The sequence below is a fragment of the Schistocerca serialis genome, chromosome 1 (genome assembly GCF_023864345.2).
Source record: "Schistocerca serialis cubense isolate TAMUIC-IGC-003099 chromosome 1, iqSchSeri2.2, whole genome shotgun sequence".
NCBI classification, from domain to species: Eukaryota; Metazoa; Arthropoda; class Insecta; order Orthoptera; family Acrididae; genus Schistocerca; species Schistocerca serialis.
This window is the reverse complement of record NC_064638.1, coordinates 210,262,718-210,284,552: the sequence shown is the minus strand read 5'-3', so window position 1 is coordinate 210,284,552 and position 21,835 is coordinate 210,262,718. Positions and strand designations below refer to the sequence as shown.

General features: G+C 42.7%; 1 protein-coding gene across 3 annotated transcripts in view; it reads right to left on the bottom strand.

Moving 5' to 3' along the window:
- Window positions 1–21,835, bottom strand: part of LOC126466050 (centrosomal protein of 76 kDa-like) — a 133,193-nt gene that overhangs the window by 71,872 nt on the left and 39,486 nt on the right. The window lies entirely within an intron of this gene.

Sequence of the window (21,835 nt, the reverse complement as noted above, 5' to 3'; positions counted from 1 at the left end):
TTGCAAGTGAGTACCACAACTGGACATCCACTGAGTGACAAGTGGCCTTTTCAGATGAATCACACTTTGTGCTCCATCAACAGACGGCTGTTGTTGTGTACAACATGAAATGTCTGAAAACACCCTGCAACACTTATGGGAAGGGTCCAGGCCTTAGGAGGGAGTGTTATGGTCTGGGGAATGATTTTATGCATTCCCTGGGTGAATTTGTCATTATGGAAGGCACAATCAATCAGCACAAGCCAATGATGTCCACTCCTACATGTGGTTTGTTTTTTCTTTGGCTAGATGGCTTCCACCAGCAAGACCATCTTGGTCAGGCTGCCCACGCCATGGATCCTCAACTGAGGAAGCTTGTGCATGGCTCTGGAGTCAGTGCCTTCCACAACCTCACTGACACTCTTCCCACACATCTCACAGCAGTCCTTGCTGAAAAAGGTGGTTATTCAGGCTTTTGACAGATGGTGACATTAATGTGATTGGACAGTATAGAATCTCAAATTAAATCAAAATGTTCTCCGTCAACTGCACTATCTTGGTTGTTATAATTAGATAGTAACTGCAAATAAGTAAAATAGGTGAAGTACAAAAATTACTGTGCATGCAAAACTTTAATATATTTGATTCACTCTTTCTTCAGCCTACTGTTATTGTTGTAGTTTCCAGTCTGAAGAATGGTCTGATACAGCTCTTCATGATAGTCTATCATGTTCAATCTTCTTCATTTCTCCATAACTAGAGAAAACTAAATCCATTTGAACCTGCTTACCGTAGTAAAGCCTTTGTCCTCCTCTACAATTTTTGTGCCACACACTTCCCCTTCCATTACCAATCTGGCAGTTCCTTGAAACCTCAAGATGTGTCTTATCAAGTGATTCCTTCTTTTAGTCAAATTGTGTCATAACTCCCTTTTCAATGTAATTCGATTCGGTATCTCTTGGTTACCTGCAATTCTTATGAATCTTACCAAGACGGAGGCTTGCATGCATCAACGACGGTGATGGACGTACCATAAGGCCAATCACAATGCATTGATATCTGTGGAGATACCAGTAAAAGATATGGTTCTGGAAGTGAGGCAGCAGGCTTTTCAATAGTTGCAGCAGAAACAGCCTGGATGATTCTAACATTAGCCAACATGGCCTTGCTGTGCTGTTACTGTGAACAGCTGAAAGCAAGAGGAAACTACATCCATTATTTTTTGTGAGGGCTTGTAGCTCTACTGTATGGTCAAAGTATGAACAGCATAGTGAGTGCATAATTGTAGCCAAGATAGAGACAAAGCCAACACTCACCACAGTAGTACAAGTTTATATGCCAACTAGTTCCACAGATGACAAAGAGATGAAAGGGATTTATAATGCGAGAAATAAAATTATTGAGCAAGTTAAGTGAGACAAAAATTTAATTGTTATGGGGAACTAGAAGTCAATAGTAGGAATAGGGAGAGAGTGAAAAACAGTAGGAGAATATGGACTGGAAGAAAGGAAGGAATCAGAAGCTGCATGGTAGAATTTTGCACAGAGCATAATTTAATCAGTGTCAACACTTGGCTGTATACATAGAAAAGACTTGGAGAATCTGGAACGTTTCAGATTGGCTATATAATGTTAAGACAGAGATTTTGAAACCATATTTTAAACTGTCAAACATGTTCAAGGGCTGATACACGCACTCTGCTCATAATTTATTGGTTATGATTTCAGATTAAAACTGCAAAAAGGTAGGAATTTAAGACGATGGGACTTAGATAAACTGAAAGAACTTGAGGTTGTGTTAGGAGTTTCAGAGGGAATATTCAGCAACAACTGATGGAACCATGAGAAATGAACACAAAAGAAGACAAACAGGTAGCTTTGAGATTTTGAATTTAACATAGATGATGATATGAAAAGGGCACCAAATGGAGCAGACAAAAGGAAATACAGATGTATCAATAGGTGATTAACAGAAAGTATGAAATTGCTACACATGAATTGCTAGCAAACAAGTGGGAGGCTGTAGAAACATGCACATGTAGAAAGATATATGCTGCCAATATGAAAATGAAACAGACCTTTGGATAAAATGGGAAGCAGCTCTGTGAATATCAGAAACTCACATGGAAAGCCAGTACCCCTAGCAAAGAAGAGAAAGTTAAAATATGGACAGAACATAAAGAAATATTATAAAAAGCAAATGAACTTGAAGACAATGTAAACTTAGGCTTCTGCAGCCATTGTCAATGTCAATGTCAATAAAATTCTTCTGGGCTGTTGACTGCACTGTCAATATATAAAATACTCTGAAGTTTTGGCCGCTATTGGAAGCAGCCTTCCTCAGTGCATTGCACTGAACTGAATACTGAATGAGAGAGACTTTGGATGAGAGAGACGTTAGACCTTATATACTGAGTCTGCCAGAAAAATGTATACACACTTTAAGGAACAAAAAGTATTACTTATGTGTTTATTTTACATTTAGCTTACACACGGTTACTTTAAATGTTCAAAATGTTCACCCCTGATGACTATACACATAAAAAACAATGAGGGGTTGCCACAACTATGTCAGTCAATGTTACAGTGGAGACCACTGCATATGTCGCTGTAATCTCTTGGTAAAGCCCCTCCAGCGTGCGTGGCTTACGTCGATAGACGTTATCTTTCACAATTCCCCACAAATAAAAGTCCGTAGGTGTTAGACCTGGCAACCACGGAGGGAACTCAATTGTCCCTCTTCGTCCAATCCAATGCTGCAGAAAATTGTCATCCAGGAAGGCTCGTACAGCTAGGTGGCAGTGTGCTGGCGCCCCATCCTGTTGGTAGAAGACCTCATCATCAGCTCCATAAAGTGCACGTATACCTGGAAAAATTGATGTGCGTAACATTTCAGGTACACTTCTCCAGTGACAGTAGCTTCAAAGAAAAAGGGTCCTACTAAGCCCCTAGATGATAGTCCACACCACACATGAATCCCTCGCAGACTGACCACTTTATCCATATAAACATGTGGCTATTCCAGCGCCCAGTACGCACTGTTATGCCGATTCATGGTTCCATTAAGTTTAAATTGTGCCTTGTCACTCCACACTACCTTCATCACAAATTGTTTGTCATCAGTTACCATTTGCTGATGCCATTCACAAAATTGCATTCAGCGAAAGGCAAAGGTCCCGAGTTCGAGTCTCGGTCGGGCACACAGTTTTAATCTGCCAGGAAGTTTCATATCAGCGCACACTCCACTGCAGAGTGAAAATCTCATTCTGGAAACATCCCCCAGGCTGTGGCTAAGCTATGTCTCCGCAGTATCCTTTCTTTCAGGAGTGCTGGTTCTGCAAGGTTTGCAGGAGAGCTTCTGTAAAGTTTGGAAGGTAGGAGACGGATACTGGCAGAAGTAAAGCTGTGAGTACCGGGCGTGAGTCGTGCTTCGGTATCTCAGATGGTAGAGCACTTGCCCACGAAAGGCAAAGGCCTCGAGTTCGAGTCTCGGTCGGGCACACAGTTTTAATCTGCCAGGAAGTTTCACCATCATCATTAATCGCGTGCAGTAATTTCAGAATGTAAACTTTCCACTTTTCAGCTTTCAGAATTCTTTGTTTACTTGTACTGCTAACCCCCACTTCACGTGCACATTGTGTAGCAGATTTCTGTGGAGAATTAACAAACGTTTCCAACACAACAGCAAGCAGGACTTTTAACTGTACACTGTCTTCTTGATCTTTCTTTGTGAATATCACAAATCATTCCATGCAACTCAAACTTGTCAACGATGCATTTAATTGTCAGGCAGGTTAGTGGTTCTGTTTCAAAGTACCACCTCCACTGACATTGCACTTCAACGGCATTACCAAAGTGAAAAATAGCTTTTCGTTGTTCGAATGTCAAGTGTGCTCCAGCCATCTTGTTTTCTCAATACCGAGATGAAAGTACTAACATCTGTTGAGCCAAAGACCATACAACAACACACTCATAACTTGAATCGAATAACAATATCGAAATCTCGATAGATCCTGACAAAGTGTGTATACATTTTTGTGGTGGACTCTGTAATAGTGGAGGAAACTGTTTACATAATTTGATAGGGTACTAAAGGATAGGGGATTAGTGCTAGGCATTCTCTATTGGTTTTTAAATTACTCCTTGTCATTAGTGGATAAAGATGTGCTTCATTGGAGTTTACATTATTTCTTGTCATTGGTGGAAACAGGCAAAATAGAAATGGGTGGTAGCTGTTACACAGCAGTGTTTACTTGTTGCCAGGTGCGAGCTGTGGCATGCCTACACTATGTGTACATATGTCCAATGTGGTCTCCCGTGACTTTTTTTGTGCACTCTGTCATCCCTTAGTGTTGTCACTTCTGGCAGCCAGGATACCAGAAACCTATACTCTTCCATTCTATTCATGTTGGCGGGTCGCTTGGCTATATCTATCACCCCTGCAATGTTCCTCCTCAATGTAAATGGCTGTTTGCCGGTAAGCGGACTTTACAGAATGTTAACTCATTATTACACCCATCCCGGTGTTCTGCCACCACTTACCTGGTGCATTGTCCCAGACAGATACATCTTTTGTGCTCTGCAATTTATGTGCTGATGGGCCACAATGTCTTGCCAACATACATCAACCCTCATTCGCATCGGATTTCATAGATGCCTGTCTACTTGTCGACCACATCTTTTCTTGAGCCTAGAACATCTTTAATTTTGTTATTGCTCTGGAAGATTGGCTTGATGCAGGCTTGGCGGAGAATTTTGCCCAGACATTCAGTGGGCCATTGTATCATAATACAGCTATGTTGAATGCTTCCTCCTGCTCTTCTCTGTTACCTTAAGTATTTGTCATCACTGAGTAATCTACCATATTCTTGCCATAAACATTAGCTTCAAATATGGATCTGAGGTTTTGTAGTTCCAACTCCAGATGTTTGTCATCGCTGATTCTGTGGGCCCTCCTGGTTAAAGCATGAAGGACAGACTTCTTCAGCATAGGATGATGGAGGAGGAGGCATGGAGGTACCTCCCTGCTCCCTGCTGGTGGCTTTTCTGTTTACTCTCTGCCCTAGTTTACCATTGGGCTTTTGGTAAATGTCCACAACGACGAAAGGCAGCAACCCATTCTTTTCAATATCCATAGTAATTTCTATCTTACTATGCTGTCGTTTGAGATATTGGCGCATCTTCTGTAGTTATTCCTTTCCATGTGACCAGATGATGAAGGTATCATCAACATATCAGAGCCACCAACCAGGGTATGATTGATTGGTCTGGAGAGCTGTCTCTTGCAATGCCTCCATGAAGATGTCTGCTGCAACAGGGGAGAGAGGGGAAATCGTAGCTGCACTGTCCATCTATTCATAAAATTCCCCTATTCAACTAAAACAGGTGGTCGTTGAACAGCGATGCACTAGTTCGCAGATGCCTGGTGCCATGTTTTCCTGTAAGATGATCATCATGTCTGACACTGGTACATTTGCGAATAGAGACTTCACATCAAAACTACCCATCAGATCTGTAGCTAGGACACACTTTACTTTTAAAAGTGTCACAAAATGGGTTGAGTCTTTGACATATGAATCTGTGTAGCTCACTACATGTCGAAGGTTCAGTGCCAGTTCTTTTGCTAGTTAGTAGGTCCGTGAATTATTACTGCCCACTATGGATCTTAAAGGAAAATGCTCTTTGTGGACCTTTGGTACCCCATACTTCCTTGGTGCCTGTAGAACTTGTGGGATGAGTCTTTTGGCTATGTCACAGTTCATTCGAGTTTGCTTCAGCAGTGCTTCTGTCGATTTAATTACCTTGGCCATCAGACCACTCTTAAGTTTTCTATAAATAGGTTTTCTAAGAAGATCTTCACTTTGTTCGTTGTCATGTATTGTGTCCAGTACCACGGTAGCATTACCCTTGTCTGCATGTATCACTGCTAAGTGAGGGTTCTTCCTCAGATCCATGACAGCATGGCATTCCTCCCCACTGATGTTTCGTTTGGGTGGCTTTGCATGAGTCAGGTCTCACACCCTTTCTTGTTGGATCTTCTCTGCTTCATCTTATGATAGGTAATATACCTAAGTCTTAACAGATTCTATGATATCCTCTTTTGGAACTCATTATGGTGTGACTGCAAAATTCATCCCCTTGGCCAGAATTTGTGTGGCTGCGTCAATTAAGGAGTGGCTGGAAAACTCCTCATCTGATGGTCAGTGATATTGTTGCTTAATGATGTGGGTTGTTGAAAGATTAACCTGTTGACCTTCTCCCAGTCTCCTATTTCCAGCTTCCCTGTCAGGAAGAAGTTCAATTCATGCAATTTGCTGTTTTTGTTGTCAAGACTAATACGAATGTGCAAGATCCTTTCCCTCAGCAAAGCCTTACTCCTTTGTAAACAGAATTTCTTAGTCTTGTATATATGGGGCATCAGCTGTAAGAATTTTGGCACTCTGTTAGTGTTCCTACATCTCTTCAAGAAGGCAAGATCGTTCAGCACTTTACCTCTTTTCAGCCACAGCAATTCAATTTCATAGGTTAATTAAATGTAAGCACTGGCTTGCGCAGCCATCGTCATTGTCAATAAATAAAATTGTCGAATGATTTCGTCACTACTGCAAGTGGTTTTTCTCAGTGCTTTGTGTTGAGCTGACTGCAGAATGAGAGAGACTTTAGATCATATATAGTATTGGAGGAAGCTGTTTACATAATTTGATAGGGTACTTGAGGACAGGAGGAGGGGTGTTAGGAGTTCTCTATTGGACTTCACATTATTCCTTCTCATTGGTGGATAAAGATGTGCTTGATTGATGTTTACATTATTTATTGCCATTGGTAGAAACAGACAAATTAGAAACAGATGTTAGCAGTGATGTAATGCTGTTTTCTAATGGTAAATATGTGCTTGACTCGTGTTTACATTATTTCTTGCCACTGGTGGAAAAGGTGAATTAGAAATGGGTGTTAGCTGTGATGCAGTGCTGTTTCTAATTTGCCTGTTTCCACCAACTGCAAGAAATAATGTAAATACCAATGAAGCAAATCTTTACCCATCAATACTAACAAATAATATAAAGACCAATAGAGAACACATGACACTCCTCCTCCTACTCTCAAGTACCCTATCAAATTATGTAAACAGCTTCTCCACTATTATATAAGATTTAAAATCTCTCTCTCTTTCAGCAGTCAGCTCAGTACAAAGCCCTGTGAAATGCCACTTGTAATAGTTGCCAAAATGTTGGACAATTTCACATACTGATAATGTGGTCAACAGCCCAGATGAATTTTATTGACAGTGACAAAGGCTGCGCAAGCCTTTGCTTACATTTAATCAACCTGTATGGGAAGGAATTATACATAAACATTAGGCAGATTGAACTGCTGCAGCTAAAAAGAGGTAAATTGCTGAATGATCTTGCCTTCTTGAAGAGATGTAGAAACACCAGCATAGTGCCAAAATTCTTACAGCTGATGCCAAGTATAAAACCAAACAAGGCTAAGAATAACTGTTTACAAGTGAGTGTGGGAAAAGATCCGATACATTCATATCAGCCTTGACAACACCAACAGGAAATTGTGTGAACAGCATCTCTTCCTGACAAGGAAGCTGCAGATGGAAGACTGGGAGAAGGTCAACAGGATAACCTTTCAACAGCCCACAACATCAAGCGACAATATCTCTGACCGTCAGAAGAGGAAGTTCACCAAACTGCAGTCAACACTGACAGAAGAAGAATCAATGTCGGACACGCAAAGGACAGTGGTCAACATCTCCAGCCACACCTTAATTGACGCAGCCACACAAATTCCAGCTAAGGAGATGAATTTTGCAATCACACCATAATGAGTTCCAAAAGAGGATATCATAGAATCTATTGAGACTTAGGTACATCAACCATCACAAGATGAAGTGGAGAACATCCAACAAGAAAAGGTACAAGTACTGACTCATGCAAAGCCACCCAAACAAAACATCAGCAGGGAGGAATGCCATGGTGTCATGTATGTGAAGAAGAACCCGCACTTAGTAGTGATACACGCAGACAAGGGCAACATCACTGTGGTACTGGACACAATACACTACAACAAACAAATGGAAGATCTTCTTAGAGAACTGATTTATAGGAAACTTAAGGATGATCTGACAGCCAAGATAATCAAATCAACACAAGCACTGTTGAAGCAAACTCAAATGAACTTCAACATGGCCAAAATACTCATCTTGCAAGCTCTACAGGCACCAAGGAAGTATGGGGTACCAAAGGTCCACAAAGAGCATTTTCCTTTAAGATCCATAGTGGATAGTAATAATTCATGAACCTACAAACCAACAAAAGAACTGGCACTGAAGCTTCATCATCTAGTGAGCTACATTGATTCGTATGTCAAGGACTCCACCCATTTTGTGACACTTTTAAAAGGAAAATATGTCCTAGCTACAGATCTGATGGGTAGTTTTGATGTGAAGTCTCTGTTCACAATTGTACCAGTGTCAGACATGGCACCAGACATCTGCAAACTAGTGCGTCACTGTTCAATGACCACCTGTTTTAGTTGAATAGGGGAATTTTATGAATAGATGGACAGTGCAGCTACGATTTCCCCTCTCTCCCCTATTGCAGCAAACATCTTATGGAGGCTTTCCAAGAAACAGCTCTCCAGTCCAATCCATTATGCCCTGACTGCTGGCTCCGGTGATACCTTCATCATCTGGTCACATAAAAAGGAATAACTACAGATGTTCCACCAACATCTCAATCAACAGCATAGTAAGATAGAAATTACTATGGATATTGAAAAGAATGGGTTGTTGCCTTTCCTTAACGTGGACATTAACCAAAAGCCTGACGGTAAACTGGGACAGAGAGTATACAGAAAGGCCACCAGCATTGCAGGTACCTCCACGCCTTCTCCCACCATCATCCTTAGCAGAAGTAGTCTGTCTTTCACACCTTAACCAGAAGTGCCCACAGAATAGTGATGACAACTATGAAATCTTAGATCCATTTTTGGAGCCAGTGGTTATGGCAAGAATATGACAGGTAAAACTATGATGACAAAGGATGGAGGCAATAGGGGAGAGCAGCAGAACACACAGAACACTGCTCTAATACCTTATGTACAATGGGTCACTGAATGTGTGGGCAAAATTCTCCACTAAGCTGGCCTCAAGCCAATCTTTCAGAGGAATAACAAAGTAAAATATATTCTAGATTCAATGAAAGATGTAGTCGACAAGCTAAACACAACAGGAGTCTACGAAACTGGTTGCAAATGTGGACTGGCGTATGTAGACGAGATGTGGCGGCCAATCAACACACAAATTGTAGAGCATAAAAGATATATATGTTTGGGTCAATGCATCAGGTCAGTGGTAGTGGAACACCAGGATGAGTGCAATAAAGAGAGAATATTCTGCATAGCCACATACTGGCAAAATACTCATTTGCATTGAGGAGGAAGATTAGAGGGGTGATAGAAATAGACAAGTGACTCACCAACATGAATAGAGAGAACAGTATAGACTTCTGGTGTCCTGGCTGCCAGAAGTGACAATGCTAAGGGTGGACAGCACGCACAATGCAACTCACACAGGCATTCATACACACAATGCAGGCATGCCACAGCCCACACCCGACAACACGTAAACAGCACTACATCACAGCTACTACCCATTTCTAATTCGCCTGTTTCCACCAACAGCAAGATATAATGTAAATATCAATTAAGCATGTCTGTATCCATCAATGACAAGAAATAATATTAAGACCAATAGAGAACACCTAATACCCCTCCTCCTATCCTCAAGTACCTTATCAAGTTACAGAAACAGCTTCCTCCACTATTATATAAGATCTGATGTCTCTTTCATTTAGCAGTCAGATCAGCACAAAGCCATGAGGAAGGCCACTTGCAATAGTGGCCGAAACATCAGGCAATTTTATATACTGACAGTGTGGTCAACAGCCCAGATGAATTTTATTGAAGACAATGTTACAGAAAGGGTAAGGGAAAGGGAAGGGGAAGGCAAAGTGGATGAGGATGAGGATGAGCATGAGATTGGAGATACAATACTATGAGGAGAATTTGACAGAACACTGAAAGACCAAAGTTGAAATAAGGCCACTTGAGTATACAACATTCCCTCAGATTCCTCCTGGTGTGGCAGATATATGAGAGATGAAATACACTCAGACTACAAGAAGAATCCAATAATTTAAATCTCAAATAAAGCAGATTCTGGTACATGCATTACCAAACTATCAGTTTCAAGAGTAATGTTTGCAAAATATTGACACTAATTATTTACATAAAAGTGGAGAAACTGGTAGAAACTGACCTTGGGGAAGATCAGTTTATGTTCCAGAAAATTGTTTGAACCTATGGGGCCAAACTGACGCTATGTATTATCTTAGAAGATAGACTAAGGATAGGCAAACATATGTTTTTAGCATTTATAGATTTAAAGATAGCTTTTGACAGTATTACCTGGAACACATTCTTTGAAATATTGAAGGTAGCAGAATAAAAAATAGAGAGTGAAAGGTGTTCTAAACAGGACCACAGGGACACACACGGCTGTAAAACAGATACAATTTATTGGGTAATGGAGTGACATCAACAAGAATACAATAAAAGTAGTTTATACTTTTCATACGCTTTTAACAACTAAGGAGCCACCCTTATAATGGCACTATCCATGCAAAAAAATCAAAAAGTTTGCAATGAAAAGTAGTGGTCACTATGATTTTGTGTTTGGTGTATATTACATGATACGTTGCTGCTTATGAAATTTAACTAACATTCAGTTTTTCTTTAGATGTGGGTGGAGGTCTCAGTCTGTCACTAATCTCGAGAAAATTGATCTAATGTACCACATTCACTTGTGATTGCACCACACTAGCAATAAAACCAGAGCAAAATATTTACAATATTCCTCATATTTCATAAATGATTTGAGTAATCACAAAGAGATTTTGGGAAATGATAGCACACTAAAGAGGACAGTATTTTTCCATATGTTTATTATGCAAAACTTCATTATCTACTGTGTTATTTTAATGAAAGAATTTAATTTTTAAGGGCATCAATAACAGGTGAAATGAGAAATACTATGGCTTTGGGGACAACATAACTGAAGACATTACACATTTACTTTGTTCTGAGGATGAGCTTTTCCATAAGCTACCGGCCATACTTTTCCTGTTCCATAATTCTCTCACAATTGTGTCTGCACAACATATTAATGATGTGACATTTTGGCAAAAGAAGCAAATTTTAACATGGTAGCAAGAGAAATATGTAGGCTTTACTCAAAATTCGTGACTCAAGGCACCTCTGTGAAAGTTACAAATGATTAACAAAGCAAGCGAAAATAAATTGCTGCATTTTCAGCGGAATTCTTTTCGGATACTGACCAAAGCAGAGGTGACAGATCTTTTTGAATGGTCACTATACAAGTGTGAGTGTGAAGAGACTCCAATTAATATTTACAAAAAACAATAGCATCAGTTTAGAATGGTACTTCCCCTCCAGCACTCAGCATTTCTGCTACAGCAGCTGCCCATAACACTCACTGCTACTGCTCTCCCCACGCATGCCCTGCCAACAGCACATCTACCGGCCATGGTATTTTGCACAGACTCCACTAGTGGGCATGCCATCTGAATGTCAGTGCTATAGTAGCACAACTTATGTCTGCTGTGGGCAACATGCATAGTGACCTGAAGGTTACTATACTGCTCCATCCTTGCAGGGTGAAAGACCAGGTCCTGATGTCCATGATGGTGTGACTAAAAGAGATATCCACAGCAACTGTGTCAGTGTTGGTGACAGCAACCAAGTTGCCCAATCCGCCCAGACTGGCACGTACAGACCAATGGCGGTGATGGCACCCGAGGACCCTGAGGTTCCCATTGAACAGGACCAGTGATGTTAGGTTTGTGATGTTTGGTTTGTGGAGAGTGCTCAACTGCACTGTCATCAGCACCCATACAAAGTCCCAATTTTACACAGTCCAATTTTTACACAGTCCAATCTAGCCACTGTCACCAATGGTGATGATGACGAAATGATGATGACAATGCAAACGCCCATTCCTCAGGCAGAGAAAATCCCCAACCTGACCAGGAATCGAACCTGGGGACCCTATGATCCAGAGGCAGTGACAACAGGACCAGTGACAGGGAGGTGAGAGCAATCTGGATGGAAAAGTCCATGATGAGTGGTGCCAGCACAGGCAGTGGCGATGGCTGACTGGAAAGGAGAGGCTTTGCAACAGATGGTGGCACCAGCTCAGCATAATTGGAGAGTCTGGCACTGGTCACAAAAACCAAACCAGCTGTCAGTGCTGACAAAGTGCCGACTGCCAGGGAATGCAGGCATGACAAGGCCTGCTCTACCCCCAGAGCAGCCGGAACTGATAAAGAATGAAGTGTCAGGCCCAACTCCCGAGGTGGGGACATTGCTCCCATCTTGGGACACAACTGATTCTGGTGGTGTGCCCCAAGGTGATTTTTGATGTATATCATTTAGACATGACAACCATGCTGGTAGTGAATGATGGCCAGAATCCCATGAGGGTGCCTTCCTGGTCCAGACTGGGGTGCCAGGCATGAACATCAACAAACTGAGAATCATTGTCAGAAACACATGGTGGCACACCAACAGTTTTATGTGAAAGACTCCCTGTGACCCTGATGTAATAACCAGAGGACCTCCCACCACAGAGCCACTACAACCACAACATGGAGAGTAATCTCTTCCATTCACAAGGGAATAATGGCATTCAAGCAGAAGAGGTGATGGCACAATGCAGAAGAATTCCAAAATGGGTCCCATGACCGGCCCAATGGTCAGAGGGGCTATCCACATTGTACTAAGTGTACGACTTGCCAGAGCACCAGATCCACTACCACAGCAGTGGCAATACATGAACTGGTGATGAGGAAGACATCCGCTGTGTGCTTTGCCACCATATATAGTTGAAAGCAAAGCAGTTCCTCCTGGCTGAATGAGGAGTCAGGGCCCATGGGGAGCCAGGACAGAGTACCTCCATTTGCATGTTACAAAGTGGGATGAAAATAGATCTTGTAATTGTACCAGGACAAGAACAGAGCCCAGTACTGAAAGTGATGAGGGGCTTTGTCTGGTAATGATGCCAACAGGCTAAACAGGGAAAACAGGAGCGTATGGTCAGTAATTAAAAAAAATTTTGCATCACACAAGAACACATGAATTTTCTTTTAGGCATGAGCAATACCAACAGCTTCTTCTTCCACCTGAGAATAATGCTGTTGAGCAGAGTTGAGTGTTTTTGATGCAAAGGTGACAGGCTGTTTGGAGCCATCTGAATGGCGATGGGCCCGGACCACGCCCTACTTGTACTAGGATGCATCTGTGGGCAGGACCAGCCAGGACTAGATGCTTACCAGGTTGAAATGTTGAAAGACACAGCGTGGATTGAAGACTATCCTTAAGCTGCACAGGAACATGTTGACAGGCTGCATATGAAACAAAAGGAGCACTTTTCCAAAGCAACAGATGAAAGGGGTGGGCAATAGTAGCTACTCTGGGAATAAACTTGGGATAGTATGCCACGTAACAAGGAATGCCTAAAGTTCTCATAGATTAGATGTACAGGGCAAAGTCATAATGGTGGCACATGTTGTTCCAGGGGTACATGTCCTGCCAGAAAATTTCATGACCCAAATAAATCATGAAAGGCTGGAGAAAGTGAAACTTAGTGAGACATCATTAGAGACCCGCAGCCTATAGAACAGTAAGAGGTCACGTAGGTGATCCTCTGCAGTAGCACCTATCATGAAAATATCACATAGTTCAGGCAATGAGGGACAACCATCATAACATGTTCTAAAAGATGTTGGAAGATTGCAGGCGGACTAGCAACCACAAACATTAGCTGCTGCTACTAATAGAGGCCAAAAGGCATTTTAACCAAAAGCAATTGTTTTGATGCCTCATCCAATTGAATCTGTAGGTAGGCTTCAGACAATTCAATTTTTGAAATCCTCCAGGTGAGGAAGGGAGCAAGTGTCTATGATCGCCTGTGCATTAACAGTGACCTTTTTTATGTTAGATACTAAGTGGCCAAGAACAGGACTCTGCAGCTTGTTACAACTTCCAACTGATGCTTAATGCATGCCAATGGGGGGACCCTAGCCTGGCACAAGTCTGTGAGTTGAGTTGGGACACGGCAGCCCACGTGTTGACCTGTAGGATTAATGGCTTACCCATTACTTGCACTTCAATGAAAAGTTTGTTCTGGCATGCAGACAACAGGAAACACAACAATGGAACAGTACAAGTATTGACAACCATTGAGTCTTGCAATGACTAGTGGAGGAGGGGATTGTAGATATCAACTTATCACTGCTATGTGACTATTTTTTTTAATTTTTATTTTATTATTACATACATGGCAAAAGGCCCAACACTTGGAGCAGGTTGTCCGATTGTGCTGTACAAAACAAAATATGGTTGGTTGGTTTGTTGGGGGAAGGAGACCAGACAGAGAGGTCATTGGTCTCATCGGATTAGGGAAGGAAGTCGGCCGTGCCCTTTGAAAGGAACCATCCCGGCATTTGGCTGGAGCGATTTAGGGAAATCACGGAAAACCTAAATCAGGATGGCCAGACGCGGGATTGAACCATCGTCCTCCCGAATGTGAGTCCAGTGTCTAGCCACTGCGCCACCTCGCTCGGTAAAAAACAAAAGATGCATGAAGGAAGTGGCCTTCACTGTTCCTGCTGCCAATGACGTGTTTGTGCACATCAGTTCAATTAGCTTGTTTGTAATGTGGCTACATCCTCTTCCCCAACTGTGCTAGACTCCATGTGCTGGGATTGCTTCCCCTCAACAAAGGTGACATCCCTCCAAGCCTCTAATTGAGGCCTTTGCTGTGGGAAACCTCGAACAATTGTGCAATATTCAAAACTTCTTCTAATGTAGAGTCCTGAAACTAAAAAACAAATTAATACATGCCCTTATCTGGGACCGAATGAAAGATTGCATCTCTGACCATGGTGTCTGCATAAGATTCCTGAGACTTAGCCACAATGAACTGACACTTACAACTGAGGCCATGAAGTTCAGCTACCCTATCCCAATATGACTGCTGCGGCTGTTTTGCAACACTGAAAGAATTCAACGTGCATGGTGACCACGTGTGTATGCTTGTGTTGATAGGAGAGAAAACAACACATATCATCAAAAAGACCAACACTGTTCTCGTAGACGAGCTGATAGATACACTAAGTGATACATATAGGAGGGTATCCCTGATAAGAAAAAGCCTTACTGATTTCCATACCAACCACCCAGAATGCCGTAAAATGTTCACAAATCCATTTCTTGTATATGTGTCCCAGTCTTCCACAATTCACCATAGGGAGGGAATGGTGGCAGGTGAACAACCAGCAGCTGAGCCTGTTCAGTGTAACCAACAACTGTTCCAACACAGCCATACATGACTGCTGTTGTTGCAAAAGTCACCGGAGTAAAGGCTCCATGGAAGAGCCAAATGGCAGAAAAACAACAGGATCCAGAACACATGAAAATTCCACCAGTGATATCGCGACTTGTGTTCTAACTGCGAACACAAGTAAACACATTGCCATACAAGAGACACAAATTTATTGGGTCATGGAGTGTCATCAACAGGAAAACAATAAAAGTAGTTTACATATCTTGAACACATTTAACAATTGAGGGTCCGGAGGCCTGTCCATGCCCCTACAAATTGGGGCATTCACATCAGGTGTCACTGGTGTTGTGTTGTGTGTGCACGGAGAACCTGCTGATGGCAGTCTGTCACAGGGCTGCCCCTGGCTACCACTTTGGGTAGCTGCGGACACAATGGATGTCAGTGAACACTAAGCTTGCTGTAGTGGCTCGTCTTACGTCCACTGTCGGCAATAGGTGTAGTAACTCGTGGCTCACTACAAAAAGTTATTTACCTCTTGTGCAAAATCAGACTGCAGTTATAAAATTCAAAAGACACAAAAGGGAAGGGAGTGAGACAGGGTTGTAGCCTAACCTCAATGCTACTCAAACTGTACATTGAGCAAGCAGTAAAGGAAAGCAAGGAGAAATCTGAAAAGGAAATTAAAGTTGAGAGAGAAGAAATAAAAGCTTTGAGGTTTGCTGATGCCACCATAATTCTGTCAAAGACAGCAAAGGGTATGGAAGAGCAGCTGAACATAATGGATACTCTCTTGAAAATGGGTTACAAAATGAACAATGATGAAAGTAAAACAAGGGTAATGGAATGCAGATGAATTAAATAAGGTGATGCTACAGGAATTAGACGAGGAAATCAGACACTAAAAGTAATAGACGAGTTCAGGTATTTGTGAAGAATAAAAGTGACACAGTGACCTTTGCCTACCATCACCCTTGCTGCAGGCGGATCCCCCCTTACTCTGGGGTCTGAGCCCCTCTCGTTAACCTTCCCCTCTCAGTAGATTTGCAATGCCACAAAAGCAAGCTTTCAAAGAAAAAAAAGATACAGCAAGTGATGTGTTGACACTTACTTCATTTACCAAAAAAGATGTCTAAGAAGGGCTGCACAATTCTATGCATCCATTGATCCAATGGCCACCTGTAGTACAGTAGGAAGTCCTTAAATACTAAACAGCACTCTAAATAGACAATAAGATACCACAGTTATTGAAAAAATATGCTACTGAGAATCAACGACAATATACTGGGTACGAAAGTACATGTTCGATTCAGTTACGTTTCTACATGCAGGAAGAGAGAAAAATTAGAGAGATCTGCCAAAAAAATCAATTAGCAGCTGTTGTAACTGACCACTCCAAAGTAATCCAAAGATGGTTTTATTCATGTGTGTGTGTGTGTGTGCGCGTGTGAGTCGCTGGTAGACAGCTTGTTGGAGACATCGCTGTGTGTACACCTCCTGCAGGTGACTTCCAGTGGGCAGCCCATGCTGATACAGTTGGGGACCGATTCAAACATGCATGCTTGGTGATACTACACTTGCCACTCATGCACTAGTCACAGGAATAATACACCTCTCCCTCATATTATGCAAAATGGGTGCCTAAGCAATGGAGGAGATGCTGGCAGCCTGACAAGAGATACAACAATTGGAGTGGGAGTGGCACCAGCTGATGTCAATGGAGGGAGCAGAATGATGTGCTGGATAGGCCACTGGGGCATAAGGGAGGAATGCACAGATGCACGGGGTTGCTTGAGTGTGGTGGGCCCACGCAGCACTCAGCACTTACATTAGAGAGGATGAAGCCATTGCCATCTCGATATCGTCATCAGCAGACAGGTCCCAGTACAGGGGCGCAGGGCTGGACCCACCAGCGATGATAGCTGTGATAATGTTGAGGGGCCAGTGGAGGGGCTCAACTGGAACAGAAGGCTGCAGCAATGTGCTTGAGACTGGAAATGGACCAGCACTCACTTTCTGAGCTGGAACCACAGAATGCCCCATGTGGAGGAGGCAGCCAATGGGACAGGGGCACCTCCACAGCAAGGAATGATGGGCTCAAGATAGAGGGCAATGGGGTGGGCTGCGACGATGGGGAAGGCTTTCAGAAACTAGTAGCTTCCGGCGAGATGGCACCCCTGGCAGAGGACAACAAAAGCCAGTAACCATTTCAGATAGTGACTGAAACCCTCATGCCCACACCAGCAATCCCAGCACGAAGCAGCCGGACCAACCCGACTTGCAGCAGGTGGGGTGCATGTTGCAGAAGGTGAAGGAGCATGCACAGCTGCCGACATGCAGCAACTCATCCAGGTGGGCTCCTCTCGACTCTTCGTTGTGTATACATTTTCCTGGTTTCCTTACATTTTTTGATGTGTATCAATGTCGACTGAAGTCACAAATTGTACACTTTTTAACAAATAGCGCATACATTCAAGTCCCAAATAAAAAGTTTGCTCTAGATTCTTCATGGATGACTCCTTCTCCATTTTTTAAGCTTCTATCACTTCACACCTCTAAGAAGAACCCACAAAGTCGGCATGAATGTGTTCCCATGACTGGTGTAGAGCGGGCCAGGGTGACAGAGATGCCCTCGGAGCTGCTTGCTGTCAGACACACTGTTCAGAAACTATGACAAAACAGATGATATCGCCATCAATCCCTGGCCAAATACCATGTCTACTAGCTAACAGATGAGTGTATGAAATGCCCCAATGGCCCTGGTGGAGAAGGCACAGAGCCTAGCACCATACCATGCCAGGTATAACTACTCTGAGAGAGACGTCTTCCATGGACAACAGCAAAACACCGTCAAAAAAAGAAAGCCCAACCCAAAAGTTTATCTAGCCAGCCCCATTGAACAAATTGAATCACCTGGTTGAGAACTGGGTTGGCGGCAGTGGCAGCAGTTATGTGTGAGCTCGTAATTTGGAAACCTGTGACTGTAGTCTACATTTCACTATCGAGATGGAAGCAAAGCAATTCTTCATGATCAAAGAAGGGACAAGGTGTCCACATTAACATGTTTAGACATGGGTCAAAAATGAATTTCATAACTGTAGCAAGACAAGAATAGGGCCTAGCACTGGACGCAATGTGCTGCCTTGTCAGGTAAGGAAGTGCGAGGATTAAACAAGGAAAGCAAGGATTTAATGTCAGTAACAAGGTGAAACTTGGAGCCATACAAAAAAAAATGTGAAATTCCTTGAGAGCATGAACAATGGCACAAGCCTCTTTTTCCATCTGAGAGAGATGAAAGTAAGAGGTCATACAGAGTCATTGGGATACCAGTGTGCGAGGACCACACTGAGGCCATACTGTGAGGCGTCAGTTGGCAAAACTATGTGCTGGTCCAGGGAGAATGTAGCTAAACAAGGGGCCAAGAGTAGTTGGGTTTTAATGTTTGAAAAGCACATTCACAATCCAGGCTCCAGCAAAAAGGTGCAGTCTTGCATAACAAGGCATGCGATGGGTGGGCCAATGAATTTATGCTAGTAGGCTATCTTCCCTAGGAAGGCCTGAAGCTCCTTCATGGACAAGGAGTGAGGCAGAGACATCACAGCAGAGATGTGGTCTAGCAGGAGGTGAACCCCATCCTGCGAGACCTCAAACACCAAATAAACAACAGAAGGCCAAAGAAACTGAGATTTTGCGGAGTTACACCGTAAGCTGTCAGACTGTAAGACAGAAAACAAAGTGCACAAATTTTGCAAGTGGTCAGCTGTGGAGGAGCCTATGACAACAATATCATGCAGATAATTAATGCAACCTGGGACAGGCATTGTCAATTACTCTAAAAATCATTGGAAAATAACAGGGGCAGTAGCCACACCAAAAGGAAGGTGCAAATATTGATAGAGACCAAAACGAGTATTCAAAACCAGAACACACTGAGACACTTTGTCCACAGGAACCTGCAGATATGCTTCAGACAAATCAATTTTTAAAAAGTACTGGCCACCACATAATTTTGCCAACAGTTCCTCCTGGTGTAGGAGAGATACATATCCACAATCGACTGCATGTTGACAGTAGTACTGAAGTCACCACAAAGGTGAAGTTTCTGCAGTGGTTTCCAAATTACATCCAGCAGTGATGACCATTCACAAGGCATAACAGGTTGCACCACCCCTAGAGATAGAAGTCTGTACAATTCTGCATTCACTTGATCTTTCGAGGTGACAGGAATAGGAGATGCATGACAAAAATGAGACCGAGCTGTGGATTTCAAAGAAATATGAGTAGTAAAATTCATATCACACACTGTTGTGTACATAGTTCCGCGTAGTCAGTGCGTACACAACTTTCCCACTAGAGCGTGCCCCGCTATGCACAACAGCGCAGGCGCAGCGCTCGTCCATCTCTGCACTACGAGATGGCGCTGCCTTAGAGATGGACCAAATTCTGCTTCTGCCAATCCGCGTATTAATATGTAACGCAGCCAATGAGATTGCTGCTAACGTAGAACCTTTTCTCCTCCCGGATCACACTCGCACAGTGATACCTGAACGCGTGAGGTATTATAAAGAGTATACAGACCTCCGATTAGTCAGTCTGCATTTGTCTGCACCAGTCTACATTAGTCTGTACCAGTCTATAGTCAAGTTTCAGTCTGCACCCAAGAAGATTATCATATTCCTGTACATAGCCATGAAGATAAATGTATAGACACTTTGTCAAGTATTAGAGATAAGTGAGAATAAGATTAACGTACCAAGACCAAAGGAACTTCAGATTGTCAATTGTAAATAGCATCCAGAATCAAGTTACATAATGTTTATGCTTGTTACCATTTTAATAAATGTGTGTGAAAATTAATCAAGTTCTGTTTAACGTTGGTCATCGTCAATCTGCTACTCTAAGCGTGCAAGTGGCATTTCTATCGTCTGACCTAACGGCAGAAGATAAACATGCCACAATAAGACCACGAGACATATTGCTGACACTTGCCTACTTCGTTAGAGCGACAAGTCAAATAATCTGATGGTGTGTGTACCGAAGGTCTTACAGTACGCACACCACACACACTATACCTTCCAAAAACAGGTCCAAAAATTCCTTGCACAGTGTATCCAACCAAGAATACGCTATATGATTGGACAAAAAATGAACTGCTTCAGAATAGAAAATCCAAATACCTGAAATGCATCCATCCCAAACAAGTTCTCACCACCAGCATCAGCAACCACCAAAAGTGTAATCAAGCAAACAATTGACTTGTAAGAGGCAGATGCTGTAAATCCCAGCAGTGCAGTATTCTGTTCGTTATAACTGACCAGCTTGCGCATGACCGGTGCCAATGGCGGAGAGCCTAAATTCACCACGTTTGAGAAGTCAATAACATCACTGCATACCTGTGTTGACCTGTAGCCAGATCACTTGGCAAAAAACACTTAACTCAATACACAACTTGGGAGAAGTCACAAGCATTGGAGTCACTCCATATCCTGAGCATCTGTCAGTGTATGACACATGGAGGCGAAGTGGTCTTTCTTCTGGCCCAGCATTTAGGGCATGCCAAATATTCGTGCTGGACAAAACAGAAAGGACAAGACAGAAACAGAGAACACTGATGCTGGTGCTGTGGCGACTGGGATTGTGGCTGCTTTGCCCTGCCTTGCTCACCTCGGCACTGGGCCTGCGTATATACCTCCACCACTGCTGTTTCCTCGTGCAAGCTATCTGTCATCCTAGTGGGCATATTTTGTGACGCTACTGACCCATTACCCCATGCTTTAATTTGGTCACCCACTGCCCAAGAAACTTCCACAGATTGTGCTATTTGCAAATCTACAGTCAGTGGGGGGTTTTCACTGAGTAAAGCCTTCTGGTGCACTTCTTTGTCTGGAGCCAAGTAGATAATTGCATAGTGCACTATATAGTCTGCATGAGAGTCATTATGGGCATCATTAATGAATGGAAACTTATGGCTAAAGGTGTGAAATTTGGCTGCCCAGGCCTTTAATGACTGGGTTGGTTTCATGTGGCATTGTAGAATTCAACTCACACTGCTATGACATGCTTCCATTTGCGATAGTAGTTGGGCAATAAACTGCACATGTGATCAAAACTAAGAGCTGCCAATTTTTGTAAAGGGGAAAGTTGACGCAAAAGTAATACAGCTTAGGTGGAAACCATGAGAGAAAAAAGGCTTTGCACAAATTCGAGTCTGTCACACTGAAAGCCAAAAACTGCTATCTGAGTCTTTTTCATAAGCATCCCAGTTCTCAGCTGAATCATCACATGGGGGGAACATGGATGGATGGACCAAGGGAACAGTATCACCTCTGTTAATAGAAGCCGACAATGTGGTCACAGCATCCATAATGAATAAATCTGATGAAACCACAAATAAAGATTGCACATGCAGAAACCATTCAATCCT